Source organism: Rhamphochromis longiceps, linkage group LG7 (genome assembly GCF_057381845.1).
Source record: "Rhamphochromis longiceps isolate RC_006_pf linkage group LG7, R_longiceps_female_GT1.1, whole genome shotgun sequence".
Taxonomy (NCBI): Eukaryota; Metazoa; Chordata; class Actinopteri; order Cichliformes; family Cichlidae; genus Rhamphochromis; species Rhamphochromis longiceps.
Genome location: NC_140563.1, coordinates 50986162 through 51000941, shown reverse-complemented (window position 1 = coordinate 51000941; position 14780 = coordinate 50986162). Strand labels below are relative to the sequence as shown.

The 14780-nt window shown below is 41.2% G+C and overlaps 1 protein-coding gene across 1 annotated transcript in view; it reads right to left on the bottom strand.

Annotated features, from left to right (window-relative positions):
- itga1 (integrin, alpha 1) overlaps nt 1-14780 on the bottom strand; it is a 64775-nt gene that overhangs the window by 43581 nt on the left and 6414 nt on the right. The gene's annotated exons all lie outside the window — the stretch shown is intronic.

The window sequence follows — 14780 nt, the reverse complement described above, 5'->3', positions numbered from 1 at the left end:
GAAGATTACAAATCCAGATACAAAGACGATCACATCACATTTCTACTCTCCTTCGCATTTTCACCTCAGAGATTGAATCAGACACTTTTCAAACCCGAGACACAGGAGATTTCTTTTTTATTATGCCTGCTGGACATTGCCGTAGCCTAATTGTAACATCTACTCCAATTAGCAGCAGTTTATAAAGTGACAAAATTAATATTGTGCAGAATTGAGTTAAGGTTATTGGCACGACCCATTTGAGAAAATGAATTGCCCACCCTTGGCTTACAGGCTCAGAAAAAGGTTACAAGTCGCTTATTTGTGATGAACTAGCTATTGCTTTGTTTGGGGGAGCGAAAGGAAGTGGTGACGGAAAAGACCCAAGTAGGAAGTGACCATGGATGTCTGTGTCATTGTTCACAAAAGTCTCCCGCTGCTGGGTTCAGCAATATCAAAACTATTTTGTCAGCTGATCCACTATGTGCACTGGAAGATTTTCTTTTTATGAGCTACTGGAACATTTCCCTGAAAATGGCTACATTTTCCATTTTCAGAATTGGGATGAGCCAATGCACACCCTGCACTAGCCCCAGATTTACATGAGAGCGGTGCAATTTTGTTGAAAAGCAAAGAGTGGTTTTAAATGTGAACCACTAACATACTGTTTCTGTTATTCTCAAGGCAGCACTAAAATTCAGAAACACGTCCTTTTAAAAAGATGCAGACACGTTGGTTTATTGTGGATAATAACAGAAGATAGACGTAATCGTTAGTTGAAGTTTGTTTTTGTATTACACAAAGGCTTACTGAATGAAGATTGGAAAGAAAAAGTACACATTATAAAAATAAATATGGCATAAATATACAAATTAAACAGCACTGCAACTTTGTTATTGTGTTTTAAATTACTGGATTTTCATTATTGCTCAGGATAATTATTTTGAAATTAGGGTTTACCCTTATTAGCACATCTAACTAGTGCCGCCCAGTCCTATCAACACACTCTGTCTTTCTGACACACACACACACACTGACCAGCCTTGCTAATGCATCAGAATTGCTCCAGTATTACCAGAAGTATCGTTTTCCCCAATAAATACATGACTATTCTGAGTAACAAGCAGGAAATCAGCATAGCTGTGGTTTGAAGGCTCACAAAAAAAATGAAACTTCAAAGATGATATCAGCAAAAAGAAATTTGTGATATGTTGGTTTTGATTTGAATCTTTTAGTTGCTGCTGCTGTTTGCGGAGAAATCCACAAAATACACCCCAAAACAGACAACGTGATGCTGAGTCAAAAAACTTTGACACAGTTTTTAAAAGGTCCGTGCTTGTCGAGTCGTGTTTTGAGTTAAAAGAGCTTTTAATTGAAAGTTATGTTGACTGACAGGAATTACTATGAAATGCTGTTTTGCTGTGATGTTGATAACCTTAGTGGAGAGTGTTCACAGGTAAGAGGGGGGTACCGGCAGATAAGATAAGGAAGGGAAGAGGAGGAGAATTGTGAGTTTTACTGTAATGTGATTATATTAATAGTGATCCAGAAGTGACAATATCAATCACTGCAAGTACATACAAAATGTACATATGTATATTTACACCTATGTGTGTGTGTGTGTGTGTGTGTGTGTGTGTGTGTGTGTGTGTGTGTGTGTGTGTGTGTGTGTGTGTGTGTGTGTGCGTGTGTGCGCGCATATGATCATTTCTGTTTAACTTGATGTAACTACAAAAAAAACCCCAAAAGACACAAAACGTCTCCCCATCAGTGATTTCTCACAAAAAGATAGAAAGTATACAAGAGGGAATTTTACTTTATAGCCTTCCATTTGATTACTTCATTACTGATCAAAAGTGTGTGGAACTTCTCTTTCTCAAGTGCTTTTTAAATTTGTTTCTTTTTTGTCAGATATTTAGTTATCTTTAGAATTGAATAGAACAGTCTGAATGTAAAACCTAAAGAAAATTAGTCATTACATTTACACCACAGTACTATGCAAAAGTCTTAAGTCTCCTGTCATTTATTTGTATTTTGCCAGGATATCAAACAGTATATAGATCATCTGAAGTTCTTCTTTTTTCTTAAGGATATGACTTTCAGATACAGTTTATCTGCTGTTGTTTTTTTGTTTGTTTTTTGTCTTCCACTTGCAGTTTCCTCAAATTTCTTGAATTGCACATCATGCTGTGTTTTTGGCTAATACCTCTTTGGGAATCACATTGTTGGTGCAAAAATACTACTTTATGTCTATCAGACTGTGTTTTCATTGGAATTTTTGTCAATTCAACCAAAGAAATGGGAACACATTATGTGTAGTTCTAGTAAAAAAGTTCCCAATTATACCAATTAAAATTGGTTCTTTGATAAGTTGTCTATTATGTGAAGACACAACACTAGTTCATCACTTAAGTTATGTGCCTTCTTATGCTTGAATGATTCACAGGTCAGTGTTAAGTGGTTTAATAAATGTATCTGAAAATGCTCGAAAGAAAAATATAAAGAAATGGAGTGACTTAAGACTTTTTGCACATACATACTGTATCTGAGTGGAGCCTCACAAACTTTTGATATGGTACCAATCTGTTCTAAAGAAGAGATGTGATTAGTCAGATCCTATGAAACATTTGTGTGTGTGTGAAGAGCATCATGGTTAACATGAAACATTGCTCCAAGCAGACACCATCTCCATCTCTCCATATGTATGATGGATAGCTCTAACCTGCTGCTGGCAGAGACACAAGAGGGTGAAGGGCTGGACAGGCCTGGTGCACAGATGCAAACATGCACACATATAGAGACTGAGATCTGAGGCTATCAGCGCTTAGCAGGTACTAAGAAACTCGGGGGACAACAAGTATGCGTGTGTGCGTGTGTGTGTGTGTGTGTGTGTGGGGGGGGGGCACTCCTTATGTGTTTCTTCTGGCAAGAAGTTATGGGCCCCTGATTAGTTCACATGGGCGAAAACAAGGAAATGACTACAGGCAGACCTAAATCCTGTTTAACAAAAAAAAAGAGAGAAAACTATATCACAAACTACACCCAAAACAACATGAGTTTAACAAGCAACTGACAGGTTGGCGCCGTCAGGGAGCTGTGGAAGAAAAGAATGCAGTGGGAAAAAGCCTGTATATACAGTGACTGAAGGAAGTTTCTGTAACACAGTCAAAGTGTAAGAGTGTCACATGTTGTGGCACAATACAGAGAGAAAAAGTCATGGAAAAGATTAAAGAAAAAAAAGCGCTAACAGCCAACATTTAGTGCTTTTGAGCTGAATCACTAACACATTTGTAGTGTTAGTGATTCAGCATTATCTTTTTGCCAAAAGATAATGCTGACAGAGGAAAATAAGCAGAGGGTACCACACCACCTATCTCACACTATCTCCAGATGCATGACCCTCCCACCTTAAATCTTAAATGAATGCTGTATGTGTCTTCACCTGCACAACATACAGCCAGGAGCCCCACTCCTGGAAGACGTTTGTGCAACCTAATGAGAACAAAAAGGAAATATGGCAAAAATAAAAGACTAAGTGATCAAATCACAGCGACTCTGACTTACTACCCCCTGCTTCTCACGGTGCAGTAAGGCAAAACTCACTTCATACGTGACTGAAATAACACATGAAGGAAAAAGACAAGGTGTTAACGTTTTGCATTCACTTCCACAAAACATTAGGTTTACATTTAAGCCTCTAAAGAGTTCTTCTTTACTGTCGGTTAAAGTGCACGTTTCAAGAAAACCACACATCATTGCACTTTCCAGGCAAACTCATACAGCGAATCGTCACCTTATTCTCTCAGGAAAAAGAAAGAAGAAGTGTAATTGATGGTGCAACTTGATTTAGCATTTTTAGCAAAAGTTATCGAGTTTTAAACTGTAATGACTGCTTCTGGTGTAGGTAGGTGTCCACTGAAATCTGATAGCACGTAATATGAAGCTAAAGACAGTTAGCGTAACATAAAGACTGGGAAACGGGGAATCGTTTAGCCTTGGCTCCAACTTAAGCTTTCTAACTTGTCTGCTTGTTTTCACTCAAACTGAAGATAAGGTGCTGTCCTCCTTCAGCACATGTTCGGAGACGGGACCTCCCGTCTGACTCCGCATTGTCTCACCAACAGCTTTCCCCTCTGCCTCCCAATCCGCCCCGTTGCCTCTGCCCCTGTCCACTTTGCTCCTAATGCCTCACAACAACTGTGCAGTGCCGAAGGTCGCATGACTGAAAAATACCTCGGCGTACACAAGCTGTCTGCAGGTAGATAGGTATAAATTTCTGGGAATAATGAATGGCTCACAAAAATGTTGGAAAGAAGTTTTTTTGTTTGTTTGTTTTGGGGTTTTTTTTGTTTTGTTTTTTAATGAACGTATTTTTATGTAATTACAACCCCAACCACTCAAAGGGGTTAAAAGCAAGCTCCTGGGAATGCTAAAATTGTAACAGCCTGAGGAAAAGTGTGGACAGATGATGAAGTGTGAAAAAAAAACATGCAGAATGCTTCAAGCTGCTGATGCATGTGTGTGGCTTGACCTCCTGTGGGGGTTAAGACCTTAGTAAACTGACACGATTTGTGATGTAGCACCTTCACGGGTATCTCGTTCGTTTATGAAACCAAAAGACGTGACATGTGTGTCTTTGGGGGATTTTTCAGCTCTTATCTCTGGGCTTTTAGGACACTCGTAGGAAAATAAGCCTTTTAAAACACTTCACAGAGATCACCCCTACAATCGGTCAGTCATCTCACAGAAAACTGTAACTATTAAGCAAAAAAAATTAAACACAGACACAATATGTATCCAGCTTTCAGGAGCGAGACAGGAAATATCAATTTGACTTCTGGAGATGACTTCATATGACAGAAAAGGTTTAGCACAAGCACTGCCATGGCGACACCAAGCTTTTTTTAATTTCCCCCCTCACTTCTCCGTCTGCAGCTCTGGCAGACACAGCACCTCAGACAGAAATGAGTCATTTTCTGTGGTAAAACCCAGCCCTGGTGAGCTTTACCACAAGTCACCATTAACACACACATAGCAGGGATTCAATTTTAGGGTGCTCAATCCCTTCTACACTGCACTTGAGTATATTTGGACCCCAAGGACAATTAAAATAACACCTGCTGTTGTTAATATTAGGTGTGAAATCTATTGTAGCTGTCCAATATGCCACTGACGAAGATACTGACAATAAAATGCCTGCAAGTTAGACGAAAGCGTCGCAAATCAGCAAGAAAAAAGGAAAAACAATACAAAAGTGTGTCGAGTGTCACAGTGTGAAGTAATACTTAAGCTTTAAAAAGCTTTAGCAATCAAGTCAATGCTTTTACTCTGAAAAGTGTGTCTCGTGCTGTGCTTCTGGCACGGCCCACATCCGAATGAAATAGAGTTCATGCCCTACATACCACAATTATTACCTTTCATTGAATCATTAACAATAAACCAGAACATCAGGGGCGGGGTAGCTCATCTGGCCCATGTTAAATCACAAATCACAGGTTATTGTAAAGTGTGAAGCACACAAAGAAAGTTTTGCTGTCGAAGGTTTGCTGTAGAAACAACTGAAATTACTATCGCGTAGTTACAATATTATGACTATGTGATAGTAATGACCATGACCGTTAAAGGAATGAAAATATATGAATGCATCAGCATGTCACAACACTGACGCTGCTACATGCTACATTTCCAGCCCAGTCTTGTTCCAGTCTCCAAGTAGTTCACTGGCATGGTGATGGTGATGGGAAAGTCCCAACCATGCTTTCCAGTGCATGATTATGATGAGTAAGATCATGATGATATCCATCTAATAGAAAACAAAACAACGCATATTTCGAGCTATCCCATCACTGGGTGTTTCATCAAGTTCTTTCATTATCATTTTGGATGAAGTTAATCAGCATCAAGAATCTAGTGTTAACATAACAGTGAAAAAGCATTAAAATCCTACTGCATAGTCCCTGTGCAGAACCACGTACCAGGGCTGTGGTTAGTATTAGCAGCTAGCTGGTAAAGACAGTGGAGCATATATGAGCCAAATATTCTTCATGAATGTTATTTCAGCTTATTTCTGTAATGAAAAAAAAATACTAAAAATATTTCAGTTTTGCACATTTTGGTAAAAATGGGACTACACTGGCATTCAGTGTCAGCAATGACTAGTCCAACTTTAAACATGTCCACCTTGCTATGAATGTCCTTTTCTGTGTGAAGCAGAGAGTGGGTGGCTTCAAGGTGGTCAGACAGTGTTTGTTAGGGGAAATGGACTGTTGCTAGTTTACTGTGAGTCATTGAAGGTAAAAATAGTTCTTTTTTTTTAAATTTCTTCCACTTTAATTTTTCACATTTCATGGCTCTGTGAATGCCTGTTATCCACGATGTGCCCACACCATGCATCTTTCTCCCTTCGAGCTGATATGCATCTTTGATTACCAACCAGTAACGCCATTACTGCTTTTAGAAGACACACCAGCTTTACCTGACTCTGTGCATCTTCCACCTCACATGGGTGCCATATGCTGCACAGACAGCAGTCAGTACCAGGAAAAACTGTTACACATCTGTCGCTTGTTCAGGCAACAGTATATGAGACTAAGACATGTGGGTGGGCTTGGTGGTTTTGCAGGCTCGAGGCAGCATCTTTGAACTTTTCTTTGACATCACAATGTTTCAAGAAATATGCTTCTTTGTCTTGTTTCTCCAGTAACTGTAGCATCCTGCCAGCTTCGCTTTTTTTTTGTGACATCAGTAAACTCTGCGCACACTCCGGATGCATGAGTTTGTCATCATCTAAATGAACTTCATGTGACACTGTGGTAGAGTTACTGACAAGAAGAAGGCTTCTCAATTAAATGATTACCTTTAATCATTTACAGTTTACTCTAAGTAATTGCAGTTAATCACTAAAAGTTAATCTTCCTAAGTTTTTAATGTGGACTTGGTGACAGAGCAATAGTTGCTTTGCACTGTCAGAAAATAGTGGATAATATCAAGGAGATGGCAATAAATTTAGGGTTTTTATTTTCCAGAGTCAATCCAAAAAATTCTTCTTAAAAGGTGAGAACCTGATGCATTTATTTGAACAATAACTTACGTGATCCATTACCAAAATGATCAATCAACAGTTTTTTGTTCCAGGACTAACGTCAGATTTTGCTTTCTTTTCCTACATTTTTAGCTTCTTATGCTCAAGCCTAAAAAGGTAAACCCTCCAAGCAAAACACATGTCACCCATCACTGCAGCTGGCTTTCCTGCAAGAAGTGAGGCAAAAGAAAGAGAAGACTATCATACATCAGGAAAACAGATACCGTATGCATGACACTATTGATCCAAGCTTGCGTAGGTTCATCTGATCTTTGATGCAGTAGTTGGTGTTGACTATTTTTTCCCCACATGCACATATTTGTCTTGTTCTGCGCACAGATCATGCACCTTTATGAAACAGACGCAAAGCGAGGTACAAGAAAGATTTAATCCTCCTCTTCCTTTTTATTCTTTTTTTTCCGTTCTCTGTATGATTACTTCCATTAAATTTAAGAAGAACTAAGCAGCTTAACACTATGAATGCCTGAGTGGATCGTCTGTATCAAAGGCTGTATATATGATTCATAGATCACTACTACAAAGACCTGCAAGACATATATATTATGTGGGAGATGAAGGAGACATGGGGGGAAGTGCTGCATATATGCCTTTTTGAGTTCAGATGTGGTTACCCTGTAGTCTAGTGATGCACCAATCTGTTATTAAGATAAGAGAGTACTACAGAATGCTATGCTATCGATATCAGTGACAGTGACACAATCTATTAAATTAAGTTCTTTGTTGTTCTTTGTTTACAATACCACACATCAACAGCTGTGCAGCACCAGCTTTTAGCTGGAGAGCTAACATGGCGTGGAGGAGGCCAACAGAAATAATTCAGCAGGTTGGACACAGTTCACACTCGCTACCCCGACTGTTTACTGTCGCCTTCTTTCTGTCGCTCATGCTTTGTTCAGTTGATAGTACTTTCATTGCACTCACAGTAGCAAAACTTCTTGGAAACTCAAGTTATTCTTTCACCCGTTTCTTGTCAGCACCACTCCACACTAGATGTTTGCACACATTTACTTCACCCTGATGTCATTTTGCGAGTGGGACTCAAAACAGGACAAAGTGAAAATGCATTGACGATAAATGACATCAGCGGTGCGGTAACTACGCTCACACTGAGTTTTTTTTACAACAAATACCAATTTAGCAAATATATACTCTTGGATGTATTGGTGTATTATATTTGATCTTTATTTTATTTAAATGGGTTACTGCAAACATGCAAAAATCTGAATGTGCCAGACTCATTTTGACTGTAGTGTAGGGCATGGAAATAGCTCCTGTCACTGCAGTCCCTGACAAACTGATATAAAAAGCCTGAACACATACATAATATATAAATCACTCTATATATATTATAAATCAGTCTTGCATAACACTTTCAAATCACATGAAAAAAGACAAAGGTCCATGAAGAGTATTCCAAAAACAAAGGCAATTAATAAATCATTGTTTGAGACTTTACTTCAGGTTTCACGATGTCTTAAGCAGAGCAACAAACATAAAATAAGACTTTAAACACACACACAGAGCTATTGAGTGGAATCTGAAATGTGGTATATTCCTTAGGTCTGTGTGTATATGCTTCTTGATAAGAAAGTAATAAATGCCCAAAACGTTACTTCAGAATCTTCTCTGGAAAAAGTTCTGGTGGATGCAGATCTGTTGTAATTTTATTTGATTACAAGAAAGAGGAAGACAGTTTATTCATAAGTAAATTGACACGAACATCATGTCAGTGCTCTGTGTGCCTCAGTGATGAAATGGTTAACAGAGTTAACGGATCTCTGTGTCCTTGGTTTGAGACCAAGAAGAGACGTAAGTCCAGCCTCAGGGGGTCATAAGTTAGTGTACTCTCAATGCTGGTCCCAGGACAAACAGGAGGATTGTGTCAGCGAGGGCAAAAACTGTGCTAAGAAGAACATTCACCATGGCAACCAGTTGAGAAATAAGGGAGCAACCAAAAGTACCACATCACATCAGCATTGCGTGTAATGGAATACTCAAGGATAAGGTATCGGGTATTATATCAGAATCGGATAAGAAGTTGGATCGTTGTGTCTTCTCATATGATGGATCTTCCATGCTTCCAAGCATTTCTTGCATGCTACGTTTGGCATTACAGCCACCAAATTTCCAGCAAGAGTATTAACTGAAAGCTGTGCAAATGAAAGAGAACTTGTTTAGAACGAGCAGTTCACCCAAGTTTAAGTAGTGGTTGTCACAGCAACAATTACATCTTTTTTTTCTAAATGTTTGCAGTAAACAGCTGAAATACTACAGCAGAGTTTGCAACAGAACTCTGAGCTAAACGCTACCTTAACTAACAATTTCCTCTTGTCTAAATATAGCCATGTTGTGCCGTATGCATCATTCTCACTTGAGTTTTCAGCATGCAAATCAGCATTCACACTGTGAATCTGACCTTTGCTGAAGCATGAGATACGCCACATACATTTCCTGTTGGCAAACCACGCATTTTCACTTCCTCTGTGGTGGCTGCTACAGTGGCATGTGGGGTCACTGGCACCAGTATCACTGTGTGAAGGTTTGCAAAAAAATGTTAGCATCTCATGAGAAAACTAATTTCAATGCAAATTGCACAAAAACATTTCAGCTGTTGCACACACTGTTGCACACACTGTTGCACCAGCTCAGAAGGCAACTGATTCACATTCAGGCTAGTTGCATGAGATTTGTGTATTGTAGTTCTGAAGATGGGCCCCTTTGTTCAACGACCAAGGCAAGAAACGCGAGACAAGAAAAAGGAGCATTACAACAAACGGCTGTGATCAAAGAGGCTCATTTGAGCTATACATGACATGTGTTAAAACACTTATTCAGTGGCTGCTACTTAGACATAATTCGACTTAACTGCAGGTATAAATACACACAACACTGTCACTTTGGAGACACACAGCTGAATCCTGTGAAGCTGCAGGTAACTAACAATATCAAACCACTGGGAAGAATAAACACAACTTCAGCTCCAGCTAGAGTTTCACCATATCTGTATTTTTCTGTTAGACGTCTTTAATACAGTTTTTCTCAGTCGCTTTGGTGCGTTTCTCAGATCAGAATTGAAATTCTCATAACTATTAGTTCAACCTCCACAACACTCAGTCATTTGTGCACATCATAGCAGCAATTTCTCCTCTCTCTGAACAAACTGCAAATGATTTTGGACATGAATCAGTTGCTTCCATACATTTCCCTGCTGCTTTCTGACATTTCCATTTGCTTATGTCATGTCAGTCAAAAGTAATCATACCTATGGATGCTGAATAGTCATTCCCAATAAAACTAATAGTCATACATCCATTGCTTAAGTCATCACACACAAAATTGTTGAACTAGTTATCACATGCCAAATATTGGCCATCTGTCAAGCAAATCCTATACCTTTCTGTATCATTGTTCCTGGAAATGTCTCCGAAATTGAACAATTGATCTCAGGTGAATTACAGCTGTCACTCATGAGGAGGCTCTACCAAATGGGTGATTTTATGTTTACATGTATTCTACAGTGAACAAGTGACTGTAGCATATTTTTCTTTTGCACAATTCTGTAGGATTACAAACACTTCTACACAATGGAAATGTGAAACGTACGTATTCAGTGTCTTAGTTACTCCCAAGACTCCCATAACATCTACAGTGACTTTACTGCACATTTCAGATGGCTGTACAGGTAGGCCATAGTGCTGTTGTCAGCATTTTCAGGTGTCACCAATTGTTTTTGCAATGGGAAACACTGAAATTATAAACTGTCATAGTGGAAACATGACAATGCCATTTGACTATCTTGTTCATAAAGATGGTGTCAAGACTTTTCATTTTGATGGCACTGACAGTTTCATTGACATGGATACTTGCTTTTGAGGTATGGATAATCAATTCTGTGCATGTGACGTGCTTTTGCAGGCTATCCACTAGGTTTTGCAGTTTGCACTAATTGTTTTGGGAAATGCACTAACTGCTGTGCAAATGTTAATGGTGTTCTGAGAAACGCACCAAAGCGACTGAGAAAAACTGTAACAACTAACAGGAAAAAAAATCTAGCAAATTTAAGCTATCGTTCCAATACAGAAGAAGCCGCTTTGTGTCATAAAAACTGGCTCTGAGGCGCCCCCTTATTTGGCATGAGATTTGTTTTCACAGAACAGAAAACAAAGGCCTGCATATGGTGGTTTCATCACAAAGGTCAAAATTATCAAGAAATCGTTAAACGAGAAAGAAAACTATTCTTGAACTAAGACTGGTTTACAGCCTCCACCCCGCCTCCTTACGAAACTGCAAGCGTTGATGAAGGCTGTGAAATCCAGCTGAAAGCACTGGAAAATATCCAGAAAGCGAACACTGATTTGAGGCTATTTTATCCCATGATTACAAGTGCTTTGTGTCATTGGTATAAACTAGAAAATATGAACAGAGCCATCCATCCTCTTCCACTTATCCTTACTTATCAGAGTGAAGTGGCTGGAGTCTATCCCAGTTACCAGAGGGCGAGAGGACAGATCACCAGTCTGTCTCAGGACTAACAACGTATCTTAGCCAATACAGAAAAAATGCATTCAATTTAACTTCTGTTTATTCACTGTTTTATTTTATAGTCAACGAATTTGGGTTATACTGAATAAATATAAGTAGTAAGTATTTTTTGTAAATTATGGTCATGCAGTGTAAAGGTTTATCTGTGGTACAAAAGCACATGCTCATTGGCTAACGAGTTCTCGGTGTGTGTGTGTGTGTGTGTGGGGGGGGGGGGGGGTACAAGCTGATGGCAGAATCTCTGAACTTGAGGCTTCAATGCAGGACTTGATGTCACAGTAGCTACATCCATTTTTTTTTACTGCCTGTCGGTATAGCTCACCTTTCAGAGGCAGTCTAATCTTGCCTACATGTTATGCAGTGTTAGGTGTGACACATTACAATGTAACAACATTGCAAAGAAACAAAAATACTGTAATCACATTTCATTTTTCAGTAATACAGTAATCTAATGCACGACTGTGCTGAATGGAGTGATCACATCACAGATACAATTGTGCCGTTACTTGGGTTACAAAGTTTCTTCGGTTATTTGCAGGACGGGTAGAGAAAAACAAAACAAAAAAACAGTGAACTGATCTTATAATCAGCTGCTTTCAGTTTGTGTGCAGGAGGAGGAAATGGTTGAGCGATGTAAAGTGGAGATATGGATATTGCGTTCACTTTTCTGACACAAAAGGACAAGAGCAAGATGATAAAGCACAAACTGTGTCCAGGACAGAAACAACTACATTATATTGATAGCATGACTTTAGCTCTTTGCAAGCAACTTCACGGACAGCATGCTAGCGCAAAGCTAGCCAAGAACCCAGAGCTGAGTGTATGCCGACCCCAGCCCAGCAGCCAGAGCGTGCACTTCAACAAAGGCAGTAATGAGCAGTCAGCTATGCAGAAAATACTGAATGAAAGATCATATGTATGTCCTCATTGGGATAAAGTTATGTGTCGTGGGATTGTAGCCTAAGGTTTATATTTTTAACTTTTAACTCTGAGAAAGTACATATCAGGTAATCTAATATAGTGATGAGAACGAGTAGTGTACTAGTGCACTTACTTTCTCCAGCAAGTAGTTAAAGTACATTATAAATTACTTTCAAGAAAATTAATGAGTAATGTATATTATATAACTTGAATAATGACCACACCACTGATTTTTTTTGGTCATCAAATACCATCAAGACAGCCCTTTAGTCTGAGAATACAGTGCTCAGAGAGTAGCGGAAGAGCAGCAGGCACACTGTTACATGGTCAGAGGTGGAAACCATGAGCTAGGTGTTAGTTTGCTGTCATCTTCGTGTGAAATCCTCCACATGTGGGCTATAGCAGTGTAACCACAACCTATCAGAAAAACATGTGAGTAAACAGACCATTTCTCAAAGACTTCTCCTTTGGCATATTTCTGTAACTACAAATGAAGCTGCTGTTTTCATGCAAGAAAGCTGTCACGGCTGCCGAGGCGAGCCGTGTGGATATAGAAGGAGGACCCAAGATGCAGGCAGTGGATGAGATACCGGTGGTTTTATTTACAGAGGTGTAGTGGCAAACAAACAGTGGGGCATAACAAACAACTAAAGACACCTAAACTGGGAGAACTAAAATAACAGACCTGGGAGCATATGACAACGGATGATGAATAGCAGAGAGACGCAGACGAGGAACAGGACACCGTGGAACACAGGGTAACAGACTGACACAGAGTTACACAGACTGACACGGAGGAACACAGACGAACCGGCAACAGGCAGGAGAACACACAGGGCTTAAATACACACACCAGTAATCAGGGGATGAGAGACAGGAGGGCAACACAGCTGGGAGGAATCTGGGCTGACGGGACAGGGGAAACGTAAACTGATCACACTCACATATGACACGGACCTTCACAATAAAACAGGAAACTCAGATACATGGAACCAGACAAGACATTGAACTAAACAGACAGATTCACAAACAGATGGGGAGACACCATAGACAGACAGATACAGACGCAGACTCAGAGGCAGATCGAAAATAACACAGAACTTAAACAATCATCATCTAGAAAATGATAACTAAAAGCGCTGGGTCACCGACCCAGGACCATGACAGTACCCCCCCCCCTCAAGGGCTGGCACCAGACAGCCCAGCAGAAACGAAAAAAATGGACCAAAACAAAACAGAAAACAACCCGACCAGGGCGGGCGGAGGGGGCCCAGGACGGAGGGACAGAGTCCAAAAGGCCCAGATGGTCAAGTTCAGGAGGCCGACCATGCGAACGGCAGCGGGGCCGGTCCCGATGCCGGCCACGCAGTAGGCAGCGGCGTGGAAACAAGTCCGGGGGCCGACCGTGCGGACGGCAACAGCGGCGTGGAAACAAGTCCGGGGGCCGACCGTGCGGACGGCAACAGCGGCGTGGAAACAAGTCCGGAGGCCGGCCACGTGGAAGGCAGTGGCGGCGTTCAGGAGGGCGTCCACGGCGGCGGAGATGCCCAACAGGCGGCCAGGCAGATGACCGACGATGTGGAGGTGGTAGTAGGGGACCTGAAGGCTGCGTGGCCCCTGCAGCCCCAGGTGAAGCGGAGGCTGGACCAGACGAGGATGAAGACGCAGAAGCGGAGGCTGGACCAGACGAGGATGAGGACGCAGAAGCGGGACATGAGGATGAGGACGCAGAAGCGGGACATGAGGATGAGGACGCAGAGGCTGGACATGAGGATGAGGACGCAGAGGCTGGACATGAGGATGAGGACGCAGAGGCTGGACATGAGGATGAGGACGCAGAGGCTGGACATGAGGATGAGGACGCAGAGGCTGGACATGAGGATGAGGACGCAGAGGCTGGACCAGACGATGAGGACGCAGAGGCTGGACCAGACGATGAGGACGCAGAGGCTGGACCAGACGATGAGGACGCAGAGGCTGGACCAGACGATGAGGACGCAGAGGCTGGACCAGACGATGAGGACGCAGAGGCTGGACCAGACGATGAGGACGCAGAGGCTGGACCAGGCAAAGCAGCTGATGAGGACGCAGAGGCCGGACCAGGCAAAGCAGCTGATGAGGATGCTGAAGCTGGACCAGGCAAAGCAGCTGATGAGGATGCTGAAGCTGGACCAGGCAAAGCAGCTGATGAGGATGCTGAAGCTGGACCAGGCAAAGCAGCTGATGAGGATGCTGA